General features: G+C 35.6%; 1 pseudogene; it reads left to right on the top strand.

Moving 5' to 3' along the window:
• The first annotated feature begins 113 nt into the window (after positions 1–113).
• On the top strand, positions 114–21,119 carry LOC108531764 (tubulin alpha-1 chain-like; annotated as a pseudogene).
• The last annotated feature ends 721 nt before the right edge of the window (positions 21,120–21,840 follow it).

Genomic DNA, 21,840 nt, shown 5'->3' with positions numbered 1-21,840 from the left:
GTTATTAAGAGGTGTGGCCTTTAAGAGGTGATTAGGTCATAAGGGCTTCTCCCTTCACGAATGGAATTCTGACCCCTATAAAAAAAAGAGGATGCAAGTAACATTTATCCCACTTACTCTTCCACCTTGTGTCATGTGGGGACACAGTGTTTCTCCCCTCTGGAGGATGTAGCAACAAGGCACCATTTGAAAGCATAGAGCAGCCCTTACGAGACAACTGAATCAGCTGCCACCTTGATCTTGGACTTCCAGCCTCCAGAACTGTGAGAAAATAAATTTCTCTTCTTTATAAATTACCCAGTCTCAGGTATTTTTGTTATAGCAACACAAAACAGACTAAGACAATAGATAATGCAATTGTTGAGAAACAAACAGAGGTGAGTAGTGCAAATATAGATTGGCAACAGCAAGAAGCCATTACTATCTCTAGGACAGGAGGGACAATGGAAGGGAGCACTTTCCACTGTATGGGAGCCAGAGCCATGGTGGAAACATCTTGGTCAGAAGTGCGATCTCAGGGTGCATGGCTTCTTTGAGGGACTGGAGTTATGAAAGAGAAGCACTTGCAGAGACAACACAGGATGCAGAAGGAAATGGTGAGAAGAAAGCAGACCCCCCCCTCCTCCTGTCCTCAAACTGTTGGCCACCACCTTCCAGTATTCGGCTTGGGCTTCCATAAAAAAATACCATAGACTGGGTAACTTAAAAAGCACAGAAATATTTTCTTACAGTTCTAGGGGTTAGAGTCCAAGATCAAGTTTCTGGCCAATTCAGTTTTTGGCGAGGGCTCTCTTCCTGGCTTATAGACAGCCACCTTCTCCGTATGTCCTCACATGGCCTTTCCTTGGTACATGCATAGGGGAGAGAGAGACAGAGAGATAGAAAGACACACAAACAGATAAAGAGAGACAGGGAGAGAGAGACAGAGATGGAGACAGAAAAACAGAAAGTGCACACACGCGCTCTCCGGTGTCTCTTACGAGGATATTAATCCTATTGGATCAGGGTCCCACCCTTATTACCTCATTTAACCTTAATTACTTCTTAGGAGGTCCCATCTCCAAATACAGTTACATTTAGGGTCAGAGCTTCAACATATGAGTTTAAGGGGATACAGATATTCAGTCCATGGCACTGTCTTTGACTGAATCTACTGTGATGCCTTTGGCTGAGTCCCTGAGATAGCAAGGGGTCCTGAAAAGTATCCTGAGATGCAGAAAAGGGAGAGAGGTAGAATAGGTTAACTTGCACATTCTCTCATGGCATTCTTTTAATCTGATTTTCAATGGAACCAGGAGAAAAAAAAAAAAAAAGAAGAATTGAGTGAAGTTAATATAACTTGGTGAAATATGTGGTTCTTAATTACCATCATGGCAAATCAATACATGCTGGCATATTTGATAGTTGTGATCAAATGCTAGGCTACAGAAAATGTCTAATTTATTACCAGAAATATCTCCTCCTATATCAGAAGATCTATCATAACTGGAGCATTATTTAAATTTTGTTCCTAGACAACAAAGATTTGTCTGCTTGAGGAGAAAAAATAAACTGTTAGAGGAATAGAATGAAAATAGGATTCTATTCTAATAAACTAGGAAACACATAAAAATAGGTTGCCTTCAAGGTTTCTTTATTAATCCTCCATTCCACCCACTCACATTGTGGGCAGTGTTGATAAATACAGAAAAGCAACATGCTTCACTACATACAACCAAAAAATAAAGACAGTATATTATTATCATTTGAACAAAGGATAAGTCTTTTATCCACATCAGTACCCTAAATCTGAGACATCATATACAATCCAAACATAGATGCACAAACCTCATTTACAGTTAAAATTCTGGCTTTGCAAACATTCGTAAGGGAAATGGTAATTGCTCTGCAGGCCAATTGAGATTTTTTTAGATTAAACTCAATAGATACTTTCAGGTAACAAAAGAGGAAACGCATATGGGTAATTAAAATCACCAAAATCAATCCATATGAAAATACAATGGCCCTTTAAGTGGGGTGTCCTAGGACACAGTGCCTTGCCATTTAAAATTTGATCACAACGAGTGATCCAAGACCTCATAATATATATCAAGAGCCTTTAAAAGTCCATTTTTTATCAATTTATTTCATTTTGAGAATCTAAGGAAATAAAAAAAGTCAGGAAATTTTTACATAAAGCTGTTAGTTAAGTCATTATTTATAATATTACAAATTGGAAACAATCTAACATGTTTGACAGTAAGAGAATGCTTGAATAAGCTGTGAAACAGAGCTAGAATTAGCTATTATATAACCAATGAAACTATAATTATGAAGAGAATTTATTATATGGTAAGGCACATGCATAGGGTACTATCAGAGTAATACTACAGGAAAGACAGGAGAAAGATGTAGCAAATGTTAATGGGCTGTAAATGTTATAAATAATCGTGGTTATCTCAGTTTTAGGATTATGGGTGTATTTTTCCCTTTTCTTCCTTTCTTTGTAGTGCGTATTTTCCACATTGATCATGAGGAAAAAAAAAACAAGCCATATAAAATAATCAGTGCTCCTATCTGACACCTTGCATCTTGCTGTTTGGTGTCTCTCAGTTCTGCCTTGGTCTAGCAGTTTTGGAGGCCAGAGCTACAAGAGCTTAGCTACGGATTTGGCCAGCTGCCCACTGCTTCCCCGTGCTATCCTGGCCTCTTCACCTACATTTACAATTATTATAATATTTGTTGAGAACCTGTTATGTGCCAAGCATCAGGTTAGGTGCAATAATAAACTTAGAGATGTATGCTATTTTACCTTTACGCTTGCAATTAGGTTTATATTTATTAGGGAGACAGGACTTACTTGAAATAAAAATCAGGAAATAAAATAGCACTTAATCTGAAGCCAAGATATTCTATAGACCAGTGCCTTTTAAACCTTTCAATGTAAAGAATAGATTTTACATAGAAATCCATACATAATGGGGTGTGTGTGTGTGTGTGTGTGTGTGTCTATGTATATCTGGAAATAATGTCTCGCAGAATATTTGTCACCATTATGTTTAGTAAACTCTGATATTTTCTATTTATCCCTATATTCCTATTCTGCATTATTACATTTAAAATACACTATTAGGATGACAATATTTTTTGTCAGCAGCAGCTCACCTAATGAGTGTTGATGCTTTGGGTCTGAATGAAGAAAAAAGAAGAAAAAATATGCTAATCACAACCACTAGATTGATTCCATGACCCATTACTGGTTTGAATCCAGAGTTTGAAAAAAACGCACTTATAGGCAAAAAATTCTGAAAAATGCTTTAAAAAATCAATGTAGTTCCTGTAAATTACTGGGAAAATCTGAGTTTGAAAGCAGCATTCAAAATAGTGATGGTGTCCATGTGGGAAAGATAAACCAACAGAATTAATCTGATGGATTTGCCTGAAGTTCAGAGCTGCTACTTGAGAAACATCCAAATAAGTAGAAGTATACTTTAGTAGTTAAGAGTGTAGTCTTTAGAGTTAGACTGACATGGGTTCAAGTCCAAGCCTTCCTAGATTACTTAATTTCTCTCTATATTTCCCCAGTATAAAATAAAGATGACTAGTTCTACCTTTTAAGAAAATTTATAGAATTAAGTCAGCCAAAATAAGTTGTGCCTGATACGTAGGAAGTACTTTCTATACCCTTCCTTTGTTCAAAGCCTGGTGGACTACGATGACTCCTGAATCTTAATGATTTATTTCACCTGGTTCAATATTGACCAAAACTAATGTCTGCCTCTCATCCTAAAATCTCCAACCTGGCTTATTTCTACTTTCACCTAACTCCTACCCCTAAATCTACAATCTTCTACTCTCAATAGTCCAGAGTAACAGAATTTAGCAAGTTTGAGAAGTGAGTCAGACTCTAATTCTTTTTTAATATAGACCATGCTATGTAATGTAAACTTTATACATAGAGATGTCTGTTTGTAGTGATAGTGTTTTTATTTTTTAAAAGTAATAAATATAAACAACATATAAAGGAATAAAGCAAAAAAGAAAAAAAAAAAAAAAAAGCATTGTCTCTCCACCACCTAATCTTTTCAATCCCACTCCTTAACAGTAATTTCAAAACAATGTTAAAAGATACTGATGAGAATGGGCATCCTGACATTTTTTCCTGACTTTAATGTACACGCTCATTATTCACTCTCAAGTATAATGCTGATTTGGGAGTGAGAAATACATAAGGAGAAATACCCCTGAATCTCCATGATTGATATATATGAGAAAATAGAGATTATTTTTAAATGAATTTATACATTAAAAAATCACTATAGGCCAGGCATGGTGGCTCACACCTGTAGTCCCAGCACTGTGGGATGCCAAGGCAGGCAGATTGTTTGAGCCCAGGAGTTTGAGACCAGCCTGAGCAACATAGCAAAACCCTGTCTCTACTAAAAACACAAAAAATTAGTCAGGAATTCTGGCGTGCATCTCTAGTCCCAGCTCCCCAGAGGCTACCCAGCCTGGGTAGCTGCAGGAGTTTTTTTTTCATACCCCAGTGGTGCCTGGAACTCCAGCCAGACAGAACCATTCACTCCCCTGGAAAGGGGGCTGAAGCCAGGGAGCCAAGTAGTCTAGCTCAGTGGATCCCATCCCTAAGGAGCCCAGCAAGCTAAGATCCACTGGCTTGAAATTCTTGCTGCTAGGACAGCAGTCTGAAGTTAACCAGGGACCCTGGAGCTTGGTAGGGGGAGGGCCGTCCACCATTACTGAGGCTTGAGTAGGCGGTTTTCCCCTCACAAAGCCATCCCGGAAGTTCGAACTGGGCTGAGCTCTCTGCAGCTCAGCAGAGCTGCTGCAGCCAGACTGCCTCTCTAGATTCCTCCTCTTTGGGTGGGGCATCTCCGAAAGAAAGGCAGCAGCCCTGGTCAGGGGCTTATAGATAAAACTCCCATCTCCTTGGGACAGAGCACCTGGGGGAAGGGCCAGCTGTAGACGCAGCTTCAGCAGACATGAATGTTTGAAATTGAGGCAGTAACTTACCAACCAAGAAAAGTCCAGGACCAGATGGATTCACAGCCGAATTCTACCAGAGGTACAAAGAGAAGCTGGTACCATTCCTTCTGAAACTATTCCGAACAATAGAAAAAGAGGGAATCCTCCCTAACTCATTTTATGAGGCAAGCATCACCCTAATCCTAAAACCTGGCAGAGACACAACAAAAAAAGAAAATTTCAGGCCAATATCCCTGATGTACATCAATGCAAAAATCCTCAATAAAACACTGGCAAACCAAATCCGGCAGCACATCAAAAAGCTTATCCACTATGATCAAGTTGGCTTCATCCCTGGGATGCAAGGCTGGCTCAATATACACAAATCAATAAATGTAATCCATCACCTAAATAGAACCAATGACAAAAACCAAATGATTATCTCAATAGATGCAGAAAAGGCCTTCAATAAAATTCAACTCCCCATCATGCTGAAAACTTTCAATAAACTAGGTATTAATGGAATGTATCTCAAAATAATAAAAGCAATTTGTGACAAACCCACAGCCAATATCATACTGAATGGGCAAAAGCTGGAAGCATTCCCTTTGAAAACTGGCACAAGACAAGATGCCTTCTCTCACCACTCCTATACAACATAGTATTGGAAGTTCTGGCTAGGGCAATCAGGCAAGAGAAAGAAATAAAGCGTATTCAAATAGGAAGAGAGGAAGTCAAACTGTCTCTGTTTGCAGATGACATGATTGTATATTTAGGAAACCCCATCGTCTCAGCCCCAAATCTCCTTAAGCTGATAAGCAACTTCAGCAAAGTCTCAGGATACAAAATCAACGTGCAAAAATCACAAGCATTCCTATATACCAATGACAGACAAACAGAGAGCCAAGTCATGAGTGAAATCCCATTTACAATTGCTACAAAGATAATAAAATACCTAGGAATACAACTTACAAGGGATGTGAAGCACCTCTTCAAGGAGAACTACAAACTACTGCTCAAGGAAATAAGAGAGGACACAAACAAATGGAAAAATATTCCATACTGCCCAAAGTAATTTATGGATTCAATGTTTTCCCCATCAAGCTACCACTGACTTTCCTCACAGAATTATAAAACACTATTTTAAATTTCATATGGAGCCAAATAATAGCACATATAGCCAAGACAATCATAAGTAAAAAGAACAAAGCTGGAGGCATCATGCTACCTGACTTCAAACTATACTACAAGGCAACAGTAACCAAAACAGCATGGTACTGGCACCAAAACAGATATATAGACCAATGGAACAGAATAGAGGCCTCAGTATTAATGCCACACATATACAATCATCTGTTCTTTGACAAACCTGACACAAACAAGCAATGGGGAGAGGATTCCCTATTTAATAAATTGCACTGGAAAAACTGGCTAGCCATATGCAGAAATCTGAAACTGGACCCCTTCCTTACACCTTATACAAAAATTAATTCAAGATAGATTAAAGACTTCAATGTGAGACCTAAAACCATAAAAACCCTAGAAGAAAACCTAAGCAATACCATTCCAGACATGGCCATGGGCAAAGACTTCATGACTAAAACACCAAAAGCAATGTCAACAGAAGCCAAAATTGACAAATGGGATCTAATTAAACTAAAGTGCTTCTGCACAGCAAAAGAAACTATCATCAGAGTGAACAGGCAACCCACAGAATGGGAAAATGTTTTGCATTCTATTCATCTGACAAAGGGCTAATATCCAGAATCTACAAAGAACTTAAACAAATTTACAAGAAAAAAACAACCCCTTCAAAAAGTGGACAAAGGATATGAACAGTCACTTCTCAAAAGAAGACATTTATGTGGCCAACAAACATGAATAAAAGCTCATTGTCACTGGTCATTAGAGAAATGCTAATCAAAACCACAATGAGATACCATCTCACGCCAGTTAGAATGGCAATCATTATACAGTCAGGAAACACAGATGCTGATGAGGCTGTGGAGAAATAGGAATGCTTTTACAGTGTTGATGGGAGTGTAAATTAGTTCAACCACTGTGGAAGTTAAACCAGTGTGGCGATTTCTCAAGGATTTGGAACCAGAAATATCATTTGACCCAGCAATCTCATTACTGGGTATATATCCACAGGATTATAATTCCTTCTACTATAAAGACACATGCACACATGTTTATTGCAGCACTGTTCACAATAGCAAAGACTTGGGACCAACCCAAATGCCCATCAATGATAGACTGGATAAAAAAATGTGGCACATATACACAATGGAATACTATGCAGCAATAAAAAAGAAGGAGTTCACGTCCTTTGCAGGAACATGGATGAAGCTGAAAATCATCATTCTTAGCAAACTAACACAGGAACCGAAAACCAAACACTGCATGTTCTCACTCATAAGTGGGAGTTGAACAATGAGAACACATGGACACAGGGAGGGAAACATTACCCACTGTGGCCTGTTGCGGGTAGGGGACTAGGGGAGGGATAGCATTTGGAGAAATACTTATGTAGATGAGCATTAGGAGAAATAGCTATGTAGATGACGGATTGATGGGTTCAGCAAACCACCATGGCATGTTTATACTATGTAACAAACCTGCACATTCTGCACATGTATCCCAGAACTTAAAGTATTTTTTAAAAAGTATAAGTAACTATCTGATAAGGCCATTATTTCTAATTTTTTCAAATGTATGTTCGGATTTAACCATATTAAAATCTTCTCTTCTGAGGGTAGAAAGTTGTTGAAGTACACACAGAGTTGATTCAATTTTTTAATTTAAAAAATGAAGAAAAGTCCTGCTCTGCTAAACTCTAACTTCTCTAGGTATTTGCTAAGGATTTTTTTTGCAAAGGATATGCTGACCCTGTAATAAAAAAATTATTATTAAAATCTGAAACTTAGAAGTTATGTGGAATAGTTAATATTTATTTGAAAAAAACAAGCATTAATAGAGAAAGAGAAAAGAAAACAAAGTTAACGTGTACATTATTCTACAAGAATAATGACACCAGACTAAGAGAAGGATTGCCAAAGCTTAATTTCGTGTGGAAAATTAATTATCAAAGGTATTGCATATAATTGTCCACTAAATTATACTTGACATTAAATCAAGGGGAAATAAAAACACCTTAAATCATCCCATTGCCACTTCGTGTGAACTATGAAAAAATGTAGTAGATCAGAACCTTCTAAGACCACAATTTCTTATTTTTTAAATGAGGGTAGCAAGACTGAATCCTGTTTCAAGTTATCCTTTGAAATCAATGATACTTTTTATTTTTGCAATTTCCTATCTTCTTAGAATAAACAGTAAATCTTTTTCCTTACTCTCACACAAAATTGCTCTAATTATTTCAATATTCACTTACAGTTAGACTTGACCCCCAACCTTGTATTACTAAAGATAATATAGAGGAGAGTCTCCAAATGCTTGGCATGTCTGTGTGTGTGCCTGTGTGTGTGTGTACGCACACGAGTGCGTGCTATGTGTGTTTAGCTCCCAAGAAGAAAAAAAAAAAGACATTGCAAAAAATTAGATAGATCATTAAATCAAGTGGAATTTTATGAAACTATTTTATAAATCATTCTGTTTGATGGACATTTATTATCTTTAAGAGGATAAGTTTAATCTAGGTAGTCATTTTCTGTCTTATTTTTAAATCATAATGTTATGATTCAATCTTGAATAAAACAAGTAAAATGAAACATTGCACTGATTGCAATGCCCCCCAACCCCCTGACCCCCTCAAAAAAAAACTCTGCAAAGGGTTTCTGTCAGAAAATGGTCCAGAGAAAAGGTGACAACTAGATGAGGTGGATGATAAGCAGCACTGGGGGTAGGGGATAGGGCAGAAGCTCCTGCCAAGCAATATGTGAAACTTGAAACCCAGGTGTGTATTAGTCTGAATCACTTGTCAACTTGTAGGGTCACTGACCTCAAAGAAATGAATTTATTTCCTGGTCAAGTACTTTCTGAATAGGTGCTCACACTTTAATCAATTTTCAGGCCCTCACTAAAGTCCAGATTAATTTGTGCAGCTCGAAATTTAATTAAACCCCTTCTTCCAACAAAACAGATTCATTCCAAACCATTTGATTCCTGCTTATGACCATTTCTTAAAAATGATTTTCAAAAAAATCCACTGGTGGTAATAGCAACTGAGGATCCCGGGGAGCCCTGGAGTTGTTGTTCACAGTCTTTGGAATACTATCCTGTGGCATTTAGATAGGAGTGCTAACAATTTTCAACAACACACAAGTGTACCATTGACCTCTGTAAGAATCCACTCTAGAAAGCAAGGTTGTTGATTTTATGGAAATTGAAAAATCACAAATTCCTTCTCCTTTTTTTTTTCATTCCCAGTTATCTTAATATTTCCCAAACAAGAACACTAAAAAAGAAACAAAAGAAATAATTAATTATTTAAAGATGTTATACAAGAAGAAAAAGTAGTTTGAAGTCTGAGTGTTCCTGGAGGTTTAAAACGTTCTTGCGTATTTTTAAAGCTTCCTAGGAGCTATTACAGCTGCAGTGCTTGAGGGAGAAATAAATGAAGTATGAATATGTGGTTCAATATAATGTGATTGTCTTCTGGCTGTAAATCCAACTGTCTTCACTGATTGTTGAGAAAGCAATAGTGTTATACATGTAACTGGTTACTTTTTATAGCCATCCTGTTTGAAATATATTAGATGTTTAAAAGAAATGGGTGATCCCTTTCAGAAAGATCTGAAAAAGGCAAACCCTTTCCATCATTTGGCAGATGCAGAAAGCTGGAGAATGGCCTCCAATCCCATGCTAATTGCCTGTCCAGTGGAGCTCTGCTGTAAGGCAAAATGAGGGGCTAGAAGCCTAGAAAGGGAGCAGGAGGATGGCCAGAACTTGCTGTGTCTTTTGTAATCAGTTGAACACGGTCTCAAGAATCAAGGGGCAAGACTACTGCTAACTTCTTTGCTGTTTTTGTGCAATTGTAATTTAAATCAAGCCAAGTGCACACCTAGGTAAGGTTCTGTCCCTGCTCTCATCTGAAAAGCCACTATTGACAAGCTCAGTTTGAGGATGGTCATTTATTAGCTGAAAGACATCTACACATGGCATGCCTCATGATCATCTCTATCACGTTGAGCTTCAAAGCCAAAATAATGGTGAGCCCAGCAGAAAAAATCTGGAAAGATGCTCAAGACCTAAGACAAAAAGAAAGGGTAAAATTAGGTTATTAACTTAAACTAGGCAACCATAAAACTTGTCCTAGTAAAATAGAGTATACCCAAATATGTCAACTTTTTTTTTTTTTTTTTTTGGACAGAGTCTCACTCTGTTGCCCAGGCTGGAGTACAGTGGCAAAATCTCAGCTCACTGAAACCTCTGCCTCCCAGGTTCAAGTGATTCTTCTGCCTCAGCCTCTAGAGTAGCTGGAATTACAGGCATGTGCCACCATGTCTGGCTAATTTTTGTATTATTAGTAGAGAAGGGGTTTCACCATGTTGGCCAGGCTGATCTTGAACTCCTAACCTTGTGATCTGCCCACTTCAGCCTCCCAAGGTGCTGAGATTACAGGCATGAGCCACCACGACTGGCTATGTCAACTTTTAAATCTCATCCCTCCTTATAATCCTAAATAGTTTAAACCCTATATAGAAATGTAAGAGCTGGTGAGGATTTCAATTTAAGTAGGTTATTTCGTTTGTAAAATTTTAAATGAGTAGCTCAAGCAGGGGTCTTATATCAAAATAACATAACTATCCTCAGGTGAGTTCTCTATATCCAGAATCTAAGCAGTTTATTGACATATTCAAATATATGAAGTAACTGTCATAGGAGAGCATCTGAGATCAATGGATACTTAAAGACTCAAGAGATCTGAGATCTCCCTGAAATTATAAGCTAGACCTAGTCTCTTTCTCTCCCCCCCGCCCCCACCTACCTATCTACCTACCTATTAATACCTATCATTTGCATTTTAGGGGACAGGAAACCATTAGTATTAATGAGAATCTCAAAAGAATACACCACAAGTAAATACAATCACTTTATAAATCACATATGTAAAGGGTCACTTGTCACAAAATTAAAAGTTATTTTAAAAATATCTAATTATGCTACAACAGCAGATGGTATCATAAAAACTCACAACCTATAACATTTTAGCAAACTTTCACTAATTTGTGTTTCCCCACAGAAAACACAAATTAAAATTGGCTATTTATTTTGAAAATTATGCCTCCAGTTGTTTCTTGGAAGTCATGTGCTCTAGGGTTCAAAGTATGTACAAATCTTCTCAAACCTTGATAGTCCATGTTGCTATCTCTGTATATAATTACACATTTAGTAAGTCCAATCTAAAACTCTCATCACTTACAGTTGAGGCCAGGCATCTCATACTGTGAAACATAATGATTCACACAGTTCCCGTGATTGTAGTTCCCACTTGCAGTCTAAATGCATACAAAGCAATCCCTGTAAAATGTATTATAAATACAACATATTCTTATGTCTATTAGTGACTCACTCTCCTGGTGAAGATAAAATTTACATTTTGATGAATTAAAATGATATAAATATTAAGTGCTTACTGCCCTTTTATATTTAAAATCCTGGTCAAACATTTTGTCAAAAATAGATGATGGTGAGGGCAAAATTAAGGAGTATATGTAAAAACATTTGGATGAAGAAGGCAAATGTATAATATTTTATAAATGCTAGATCTCATTATTTTAGCAATATAAGGTAAATACATTTTATACTTCAAAATACCAGCAGAGGGTAAATTTTGAAAATTAAATATTTTCATTTTGAAGTCTGACATTAATTTTGCTCTGGAATTTTTAATTGATGCTGCTGCTTTATCTCTGGAAGATGTTTGAGATTGTAGAATAACACTGCCAAGATGATATAACTATCTCTACCAAGTTAAGGTAAAATTAACCATGCTCTATTAAAAGTTACTTTTCTGATTATTTAGCACAATTTCACACATGGCAGTCATTTTTTTGTCAAATGAACTCCCAACTCATAAACATAAAAATTCTTTAAAGTTAATTACACATATGTTTAATAATAGACAAAAATCATATTAAAAGCTATTCAATTCACTAAGTTCATAGTAAATCACAGAAACTGTTTGTATGACATACCAACAAATAAAGTGGGAACTTCAGGACATTTAAAGGAAGTAGATATGCTCTGATTTCCTAAAATGAACATTATGCCAACAAATATTTTGACTGAGTCTTCTTCAATATGTTTCAACAAGGAAACTATATAGTAATGATTTAAACCTTTTGTCAGATTGAAATCCTTATAATAATTAAAAAAATCCTTAAAGACTCAAGAGATCTGAGATTCCCCTGAAATTATAAGCTAGACTTAGTCTCTCTCTCTCTCTCTCTCTCTCTCTCTCTCTCTCTCTCTCTCTCTCTCTCTCCCCTCCCCCTGCTACCTACTTACCTACCTATCTATTAATATCTATCATTTGCAGGTATTTTTTACCCTTTTACCCTTTTAATTGGTGATACATGGATGCCAGGAGGTATTGCATGAAAGAGAGAGAGAGAAAAAAAAAGAAAGACATAATATATATGGACACTTAATGGAGTAAGAAAGGGCTTACTAGAATTTAAAAAGAAATGCACATAAACCAGGATAGGAAGAAGAGGGTATTTGGTGACTGGACAAGAATGTTGGCTACTTCGATAGGGCCTAGTTTCTTAAAACCCAGGCAGTGTTCTTTCAGAGTAAAGGAGATGCATACTATTTCTCTACTTATGAAGAAGATTCAACCCAGAAATTCCGTTTGATCACCATCCCCTCTATATTAAACTTCGTATTTCCCCTTTACAAACATAATTTCCCACTTCCCCAGACCCGCTAAGGTGTTTTTCCTTGCTAGGATCAATTGTCAACTGATGGCTACTATCTTTATTAGCCTCATGGCTATGCTGGAAAACCTCACCTGGACCCTGCTTGTTTCTTACATGAATCAATTCCTTTCTCTAGTAATTATCTCCAATTCAATTTTTTGTCCACCACTGGCATTTTATAAGGAGCACTTTATAATACAGTATTTTAAAAACAGCATATAATATAGTTTGGATGTTGGTTCCCTCCAAATCTCATGTTAAAATGTGATCCCCAGTGTTGAAGGTGGGGCCTGATGGGAAGAAAGCATTTGTGACATGGTAGCAGATCCCTCGTGAATGGCTTGGTGCCCTCCCTGCAGTAATGAGTAGAATCAGTTCCCAAGATACCTGGTTGTTGAAAGCATGTGGCACTCCCCCCACCAACTCCTTGCTTTCTCTCTCTTGCCATGTGACACACTTGCTCCCACTTTGACTTCTGTGATGAGTAAAAACTTCCTAGGCCTCACCAGAAGCCAAGCAGATGCTGGTGCCTTGCTAGTACAGCCTGCAGAACTGTGAGCCAAATAAACCTCAGCCATTCCTTTATAGAAAGAAATGCAAATGGACTAACATAGCATTCATCCTAGAAATACAGCGATCTTGCCCACTGCACATTCATGCTACCTGGTTTCAGTTGGGCCCTCTTTGGAAGCAGCATTGCTTTTGATCATCCTTGATTCTGTATTGAATGTATGTCTTACTTTTGATAATTCCAAAATCATCTTTAATTAGAAAGCAAGGAAAATAATGAAGAGCAAAACAAAAGTATAAACAAGCTTATTTATTCACTTAACAGTATCAAACACCATTCCTACAAGTTCTCGTTGCAATGGCTTTTCAATAACAATAACATCAGAAAAATTCCTGTCTTCCTAAAATAATTTTCTAACTGGGAAAGGAAACAAAAAACTATCTGATATGTGAGACTATGATAAAACCTCACATATTAGAGAAAAGAAAGCAAGATATGAAGACTAGAAGTAGGAAGTAGCTGATTGAGTATGTTAAACCATATGAATGTGCTGGTGTATAAATTAAAAAATAGTCTAATACCTTTAACTTCATATGATGCAAACAATATGTCAAATAGAGTCTTTAAAACAATTTTTAAGTTTCAAACATCTCGAACTTTTACCTGTCTTTTCCTTTCTATATTTATCAGTGAATACACGCCTATCTTTTTTCCCAAGGCTAATGTCTAACTCAACCTCCCCATCTTTCTTTTCTCCCCATCTTTCTTTGATCTTGTCTTCTTAGCTAAATCTTTATTAATTTTTCCCCTTCTTTCTATTCTCAGTTTCCCTAGCCTATTTAATGTGCTTTTCTAAAAGTTTCATCTTAAAATTTTTCTTACATCCTAAACTTCTACAGCTCAAACTCCGATAGATTTTCTCAACACTCCAACCCATTATGTGGCCTCTTATCTTCTGGAATTAGTATTCTTAGTGAAGGGTAATCTTCATTACTCTTGCTGTAATTTAGCCTTATTTTTCAACTTTTCCTATATATGTTCCTGGTCATCCTGATTACACTGTAGCTTCCATGATAGCAACGCAAGAGTCCTTTATTATTTAATAAATGGGACCTAATTAGTCATTCATTGGATAGGTACTCAACAAAAAGACAAATACATTTCCAAATGAATTCAAATTTAAAATGTTTTCCTGGTGTTCTAGGAAAATACATTTTAATTTTTATTTATCCTAGTAGTCTGCTGCTTGAGACACCTTTAAATTCTGCAAAAATGAGCAATACTCCAATGTTTGGTTATCAACAGAAAAGTCAAAATCTGTATGAAAACAAGAATTTCCAATAAAATTTATTTTTACTGATTTATTCAAAGCGTTTGCTATCTTGAAACATAAAAATACTTTCACAATATCTTCACAACGTAGCCTACTATAAACATTTCAAAGGCACGCACTGAGACAATAAGAGCACTAATTGCTCTGAATTGTCCAATTCTATACTTATGATCAAAAAGAGTTTTGTTTCAATCTCATAAGATGAAACAGGCTTACCTCAAGTTGTGCATGCCAACAAAACAGGTAAAATATCTAAGAAGGAAACAAAACGTACACTAGATTTGGGTTTTCTGGAAAAAGTTTAGCAATAAACATAATTTTGAAGATTATAGCACAGAGTATATGCACATGAACGTGATGTAAATAAAATGACTACCACTGCAGTTTCTTTTGATGATAGCTCTCTTCTTGAGACTGTAAAGAAGAAGAAAGACTTACAAGACTAGTTTAATCTGTAGTACTGGATTTCCTACACATTAAGCTTCTGGACCCAGGATAGCCTTTCCTGAAAGCTCTCCACATTACCTTAGTACAAAGCCTTAATCTGCACTTGGTAGTAATCATTTAGCAAAATAAAGATATGTGCAAATTAGTGCCCTCTGCTTGATGAAAATCCTGTGCCCTATGGTCTTGATCTTTAGATATCTCAGTTTTATGTGTTTTCAAGACACGTAAAGGAGGCTATGAAATTGAGCAAGTACCAATTTTAAAAACAATGATCTAAAACTCTCAATCTCCAATGCTGATTAATGGCAACAAAGACTAGATGGAGCTAATAAGAGGTGTCTGTGTTTACAGAGCTTTCCATTTTAAGAGAGTAATGTAATGGCCAAATTATTTTCACTCTCACTATCAATATTAAATCATAAACTCAGCTAATACAGAATTAGATCTTGTATGACCTAATAAACAAAACTGGTGAAATCCAAGAAAATTTAGGGCATCAAGAAGAGCTTAGAGGTTTTTTTTTGTGTTTTTTGGATTTTTGCTGTAACACCATGACAAATTGGAATAATTACTGCTGAAGGAAAATGAGATAGTAAAGCAGAATGACTCCAGAAGAAAAAGTTAATCTCATATTATTAAACTCAAATAGAATGTAATATGAGAAATATTGATTATAATTGTTAATTATGCCTTTGTAACATTTTAAATAATGAAAAATTTTAGACCATGGCATAGGGCAGTATTTATCAGGCATAATAGACTTTATTTTCAAGAACAACTATTTACTTTTTACACGTGGAGCATTACTGAAAACTTACACAGAGATGGTATCTGTGCTTCATACCATTTTCTCATAGACGTAATATATGATTTCAGATACATATTTCTCTATCTGAGTAGGAGGGAAGGAAATGGGACAACAAGATTTCATAAGTAAAAATTTTAATATTTATTTCTATAAAAATCATACATTTATCAGTTTCCTGTGTATTGAATTTATTTCTTCCTAAATGCAGTATATCAGTGACACCAAATCCAAATGCATTTCACACATTCACTGAAACCAAATAATTTGGTTTTCTTATGTAGTTTTCAGTGATCCTATAGAACCTGAATGTTAAAGCAGTCACAATACTTCATGCATTCTTGTTATAATTTTTAATAACAAAATATTGCAAGGAATAACTGAAAACTATAGGTCCTATTGATGCCTAGGAGATATTAATATTTTTCTACATTTGGCTCAATTTCCTCTATTTTTTAAAAAAATCTACAACTAAGACAAAAGCCCTTCCTGCTCCCACTTCTTCTTTCCCACTCACACCTCATAAATACAATTCTTTAGTTTTGTTTCTATTCACCTATGTTGTTTTGTACTTTTAGTATATGTAAATATATCTACTGCAATATACAATATTATTTTCATGTATAAAATTTTACATAAATGGTATCAAATGTTAAGTATTTTAGTGTCATTTTGCTTTAGTCAGCATTGTATTTTTTTGAGAATTATACCTGTTGACGTAGGTAGATATAATTCATTCATTTTTATATTTTTCACTTTTGTCTGATATCTTTTCCAGTGAATAAACAATGGTTTGTTATCCATCCCCTTACTTACGTTGTTTCAATTATTAGGCTATTTCCGTGTGTTTGTTTTTACAAACAGTGCTGAAATTAGCACACCTTTCTATGTTTTCTTGTGCACATATGCAGGAGTTTATGAAAGACTTCTGGAAATGCAGCTACAAGTTTTAATATGCATGACAAATTCTTCCAAACCACTCTACCAAATTTCTATTCAATTCAAATATCTCTACCAATTTATGCTACCACAGACAACAGGAGACCTGGTTTCCCAACACTTGAATTTATCAGACATTATTTTTGCCAATCTGATGGATATAAAATGTTATTTTATTGCAGTTTTAGTTTGCATATCCTTAATGGAATATAACATTCTTTCAACGTTAATTTGCAGTTTATGGTCTCTTCTATCAATTATCTCTTGCTAAACATTTTCAATAACTAGCTTCTCTTTTTCTTGATTGGAAGAAATTATTTGCATATTCCATACACTAATAAATTTTGGTTTTCTGAACTGAAAATATCTTCTCTATATCCAGATTGATTTTCATCCTTTTCAGGGTAATTTGCTTAAGAAATATAGGAACAGCAACATTTTAAAATACTTTTCTTCTCCTAAACATCTTCTAGTTTTGCTTTTCATTTCATACCTCTAATGCAATTAGAAAAATGTGTGTTTTATATAAAGTAGGGATATATTTGATCTTAGTTATTTCTGTATGTATAACCAATTACCCCAGAATCATTTACTGAACAGATCGAACCATGTATATGTGGTCCTACCCATGTGTGTGTGGGTAGAACCTTGATCTGTTCAGTAAATGGATTTTTCTATCTATTACTTTTTCAGTTAAACTTTTGTTTAGTATAGTTTCATAATATATTTTGAATGAGTAGACCATTATCATTTTTGTTTCTCGAAAAGTCTCAACAATTTTAGGCATTTTATAGTCTAATACAAATTTTAAGATGAGTTTATCATGCTCCATAAAAATGATGAAATATTGGGGTTTTTTGAAATTATAGATAAATAGGAGGAAGAACTCATATATTTGTTATAGTAAGTCTTATTTATAAGTAATATATCTGTACATTTAATTAGGTCTTTTATAACTTTCAATAAAGGTTTACGACTTTCTCATTAAAGTCTTGCCTCTGTGAAGTTACATCTATTTCTAGTACTCTCATTGCTTCTGTGATTGCTATGTTTTGAAATTATATTTTTAATTGTTTGCTGTTTGTATATATGAATCTCTTTAATTTTTAAATAATCATTCTCTGTAACTTCTCTTGGACTTTCATATATGTAATCATAATCTTTACAAATGATGACAGTTTTATATTTTTCTAACCCTTGCAAATTTATTTTGCATACCTTTTTCATTTAGCAGGCACTCCAATACAATGATGAATAGAAGAAGGCATTGGAGCCTTGTTCTCGATTGAAAGGCATGCTTTTAATATTTTATTATAAGGTATCTCGGTTAATATGGGTAATATTTGGTAGCTAACTTTTTATCACATTAAATAAGGTCTCTTACTCCTATTTATTAAGAGTTTATATTATAAAGGAGTCCTGAGTTATTGAATGATTTTACTGCATGTATTGAAATAATCATGTATTTTAAAAACTGTTAATTTGTTATTGTGATAAATTACACTAATACATGTTTTAACATTGTTATGCTTGCATTCTTAAGAAAACATTCATCATTCTTTGTCATGATTTCAATGTGCATGTTTTTCTTTGTTATATTTGGTAATGTTTAAGCTATTATTTTATATCCATTTTATAAAAGACAATGGTCTGAAATTTTCTTTCATTAACATCCCTGACAGATTTTATCAAAGTATAGTTTACCAAAATATAAAATTGTTGAGGAACTGTCTTACTTTTCATTTTTCTTTAGAACAGTGTGAATAAAATAGATACTATCAAACCCTTGTTTACTGAAATTATCTTGTAAATATATTTAGATTACATGTTTTTGCCTGTTTCAGTCATTGTTGGTTTGGCTTTGTTATTGTCATTTTTGTTGTGTTTTCCACCAACGCTTAAATTGTTGACTACTAATTTAATTGCATTTATTTTAATAGGATTACTCAGACTTTTATTTATTCTTGAATCTATTCCATAAAGTGTATTATTTTCTAAAAAATATATTTTCAAAATAATTGGCAAAGTGTTATTTTGTGATTTTGTGGTCCAGTTTTCATTAAAGTTTCTCTCTCTTATTAATCTGCTAGTGATTTGTCTATTGTGTTAGTTTATTGTAAAGAATTAACTTTGAGCACTTTTTACTCTGTTTCTATATTTTTTTATTGTGATAAGAACACTTAGCCTACGATTTACTCTCATGACAAATTTTTAAGTGTACAATGCAGTATTTTTAAGTACAACTGTACAGCAGCTCTCTAGAAGTTATTCATCTTTTGTAAATAAACGATGTACCCCTTGAACAAAATGTCTCCATTTTTGCTTCCCTCCAGCCCCTGATGGGGTTAGCTATTGGTTACTTTCCATTTAAAATCTTCTATTCTCATTTTATTTTTTTCCTTCTTTCTACTTTCTTTGGATGACTTCATTACTCTTTTCTACCTGTGTAAAATGGAAGTTGTGCTGATTTTGGTTTTCTTCTTTCCTAATAGACACAATTAAGGCTTTTGCCTTATAATTGTGGTTTTAGCCAAATCCTACACATTTTGATTTATAGTATTTGCATTATCATTCATATAGAACTATTTTCTAATTTCCATTATCATTTCTTCTTAAAGTGTTTCATGAGTTATTTATGCCCTTTTTTTAAAACAATTTCCAAATACAATGTGTTACCTACTTGACTCTTAACATGTCAGGGATGGTAACAGAGACCCGGTGTCTTCTGACTTTTGCTTTTCTAACTTGTAGCCACTAAGTGTGAGTGCATCTTCATCCACCTTGGTGAGGCTGGTGTCCAGAGTGGCAATGCCTGCTGGGAGCTCTACTACCTGGAACACAGCATCCAGCTCAATAACGCAATGCCAAATGACAAGACCACTGGGTAAGGAGATGATTGATTCTACGCCTCTTCAGTGGGCAGGCAAGTTTGTGTCCAGAGCAGTGTTTATAAACCTGGAGCCCACAGTCATCGATGAATTTTGCACTGGCACCTACCACCAGCTCTTCCACCCTGAGCAGCTCATCACAGACAAGGAAGATGCTGCCAATAACTATGCCTGTGGAGATCACGACATTGGCAAGACATTGGTCTTGTCTTGGACCAAAGTCGCAAGCTGGTTCACCAGTGCACAGGTCTTCAGGGCTTCCTGGTTTTCCACAGCTTTGGTGGAGAAACTGGTTCTGGGTTCACTTCTCTCTGTTGATTATGCCACAAAGTCTAAACTGAAATTCTCCATTTACCCAGCCCTGCAGGTTTCCACAGCTGCGGTTGAGCTCTACCACTCCATTCCACCACCAGCACCACCCTGCAGCACTTTGATTGTGCCTTCATGGTAGACAATGAGGCCATCTATGGCATCTGTTGTAGAAACCCCAATATTGAGCACCCAAACTACCCTAATCTTAACTGCTTTCTTAGCCAGATTATCCTCCATCACTGCTTCTCTCAGATTTCATGGAGTCTGACAGAATTCCAGACTGACCTGGTACCCTCTTCCTGCATCCTCTTCTCTTTGGTCACATATGTCCTGTCATCTCTGCTGGGTAAGACTACCATGCATAGCAGAGGTCACCAGTGCTTATTTTGAGCCAGGCAACCAGATTGTGAATCACTATGGTAAATACATGGCTTACTGCCTATTACACTGTGGTAATGTGGTTCCCAAATATGTCAATACTTACTGCCGTTCCACTAACAAGACCAAATGCAACATCCAGTTTGAGGATTGGTGTTTCACTGGCCTCAAAGTTGGCATTAATTGCCAGCTTCCCACTGTGGTACCTGCTGGAAATCTGGCCAACATAAAGAGAGCTGCGTGCATGCTGAGCAACATCATAGCCATTGCTGAGGCCTGGGTTTGCCTAGGCCGCAAGTTTGACTTGAGTTATGCCAACTGTTCCTTTGTTCACTGGGAAGTGGGTGAGGGGATGGGAGAAGAAGCATTTGCTGAGGGCTGTGAGGACATGGCTGCCATTGAAAAGGATTGTGAGGAGGTTGGTGTGGATTCTGTTGAAGAAAAAGAAGAGGAACACTAATTTTCCATTCCTTTCAGCCTTGCAGCATGTCATACTTCCAGAATTTCAGCTTTGACATTAGCTGACAGGCATTAAAACTTTCCAGTTAGATCGTTTTCACTCAGCAGTAATCATGCCTTTCCCCGTGTGCCTACAAGATTTTTCCATCATGTCTCAAATTAAAGGCTTGAAGTAAATAAAATAAAAATTCCATATATATGGAGATAATATTTGCTATGGTTTTTCAATTTAAACTACTAGCAGAAGCATGATCTGTATGACTCATTTTATGCCAAAATATGTTATTTCTTAATAGTTTCATACTTGTTTAAAAAATGAAAATGCTTTAATTCTTGAGTACAGATTTCTAACGTACATTCTAACATTCATAATGTTAAGAAATATATTTTAATTTTAATTTTTATTTTTTATTTTAAAGCCAAAGCATTAGTTGGAAAAAAGAAGGTTACAGAAAAATAATAAAAGAAGCCATTCACCAGTCCACATAAACATTTAGTACATATAAGGACTGTAAAGAGCAGGTACACAGGACACTATGAGTGTTTTTAATACCACTGGATCTTATGCTTAAAAATGGTTAAGATGGTAATTTTATGTTATATGTATTTTTACCACAATGAAAAGAGCAATTATAAGGTTGATACGTTAGAAATCTGTACAAGGTCCCTCCTGGTATATATTCATCCTGGACTTTTCTACTGAGCTCCAACTGCATGTGTGACAATCTTACTTCATATATCCAATGGACATCTCAAATTCAATATACTCCAAGTGGAACTTCTCATTTGTCTTGTATCCAAAAGCTTATTCTCTAAAAGAATTTCTCATTTCAATAAACTTAAAGTTTCATATTTACTTAGAAGAAAACCCGTAGACTCTCCTTTTTTACAACCTATATCCATTTTACCAGAAAATC

This window comes from Rhinopithecus bieti, unplaced genomic scaffold, assembly GCF_001698545.2.
Source record: "Rhinopithecus bieti isolate Rb0 unplaced genomic scaffold, ASM169854v2 scaffold_9973, whole genome shotgun sequence".
Taxonomy (NCBI): Eukaryota; Metazoa; Chordata; class Mammalia; order Primates; family Cercopithecidae; genus Rhinopithecus; species Rhinopithecus bieti.
The sequence above is the reverse complement of the archived record's forward strand: the minus strand, read 5'-3'. Positions and strand labels throughout refer to the sequence as shown.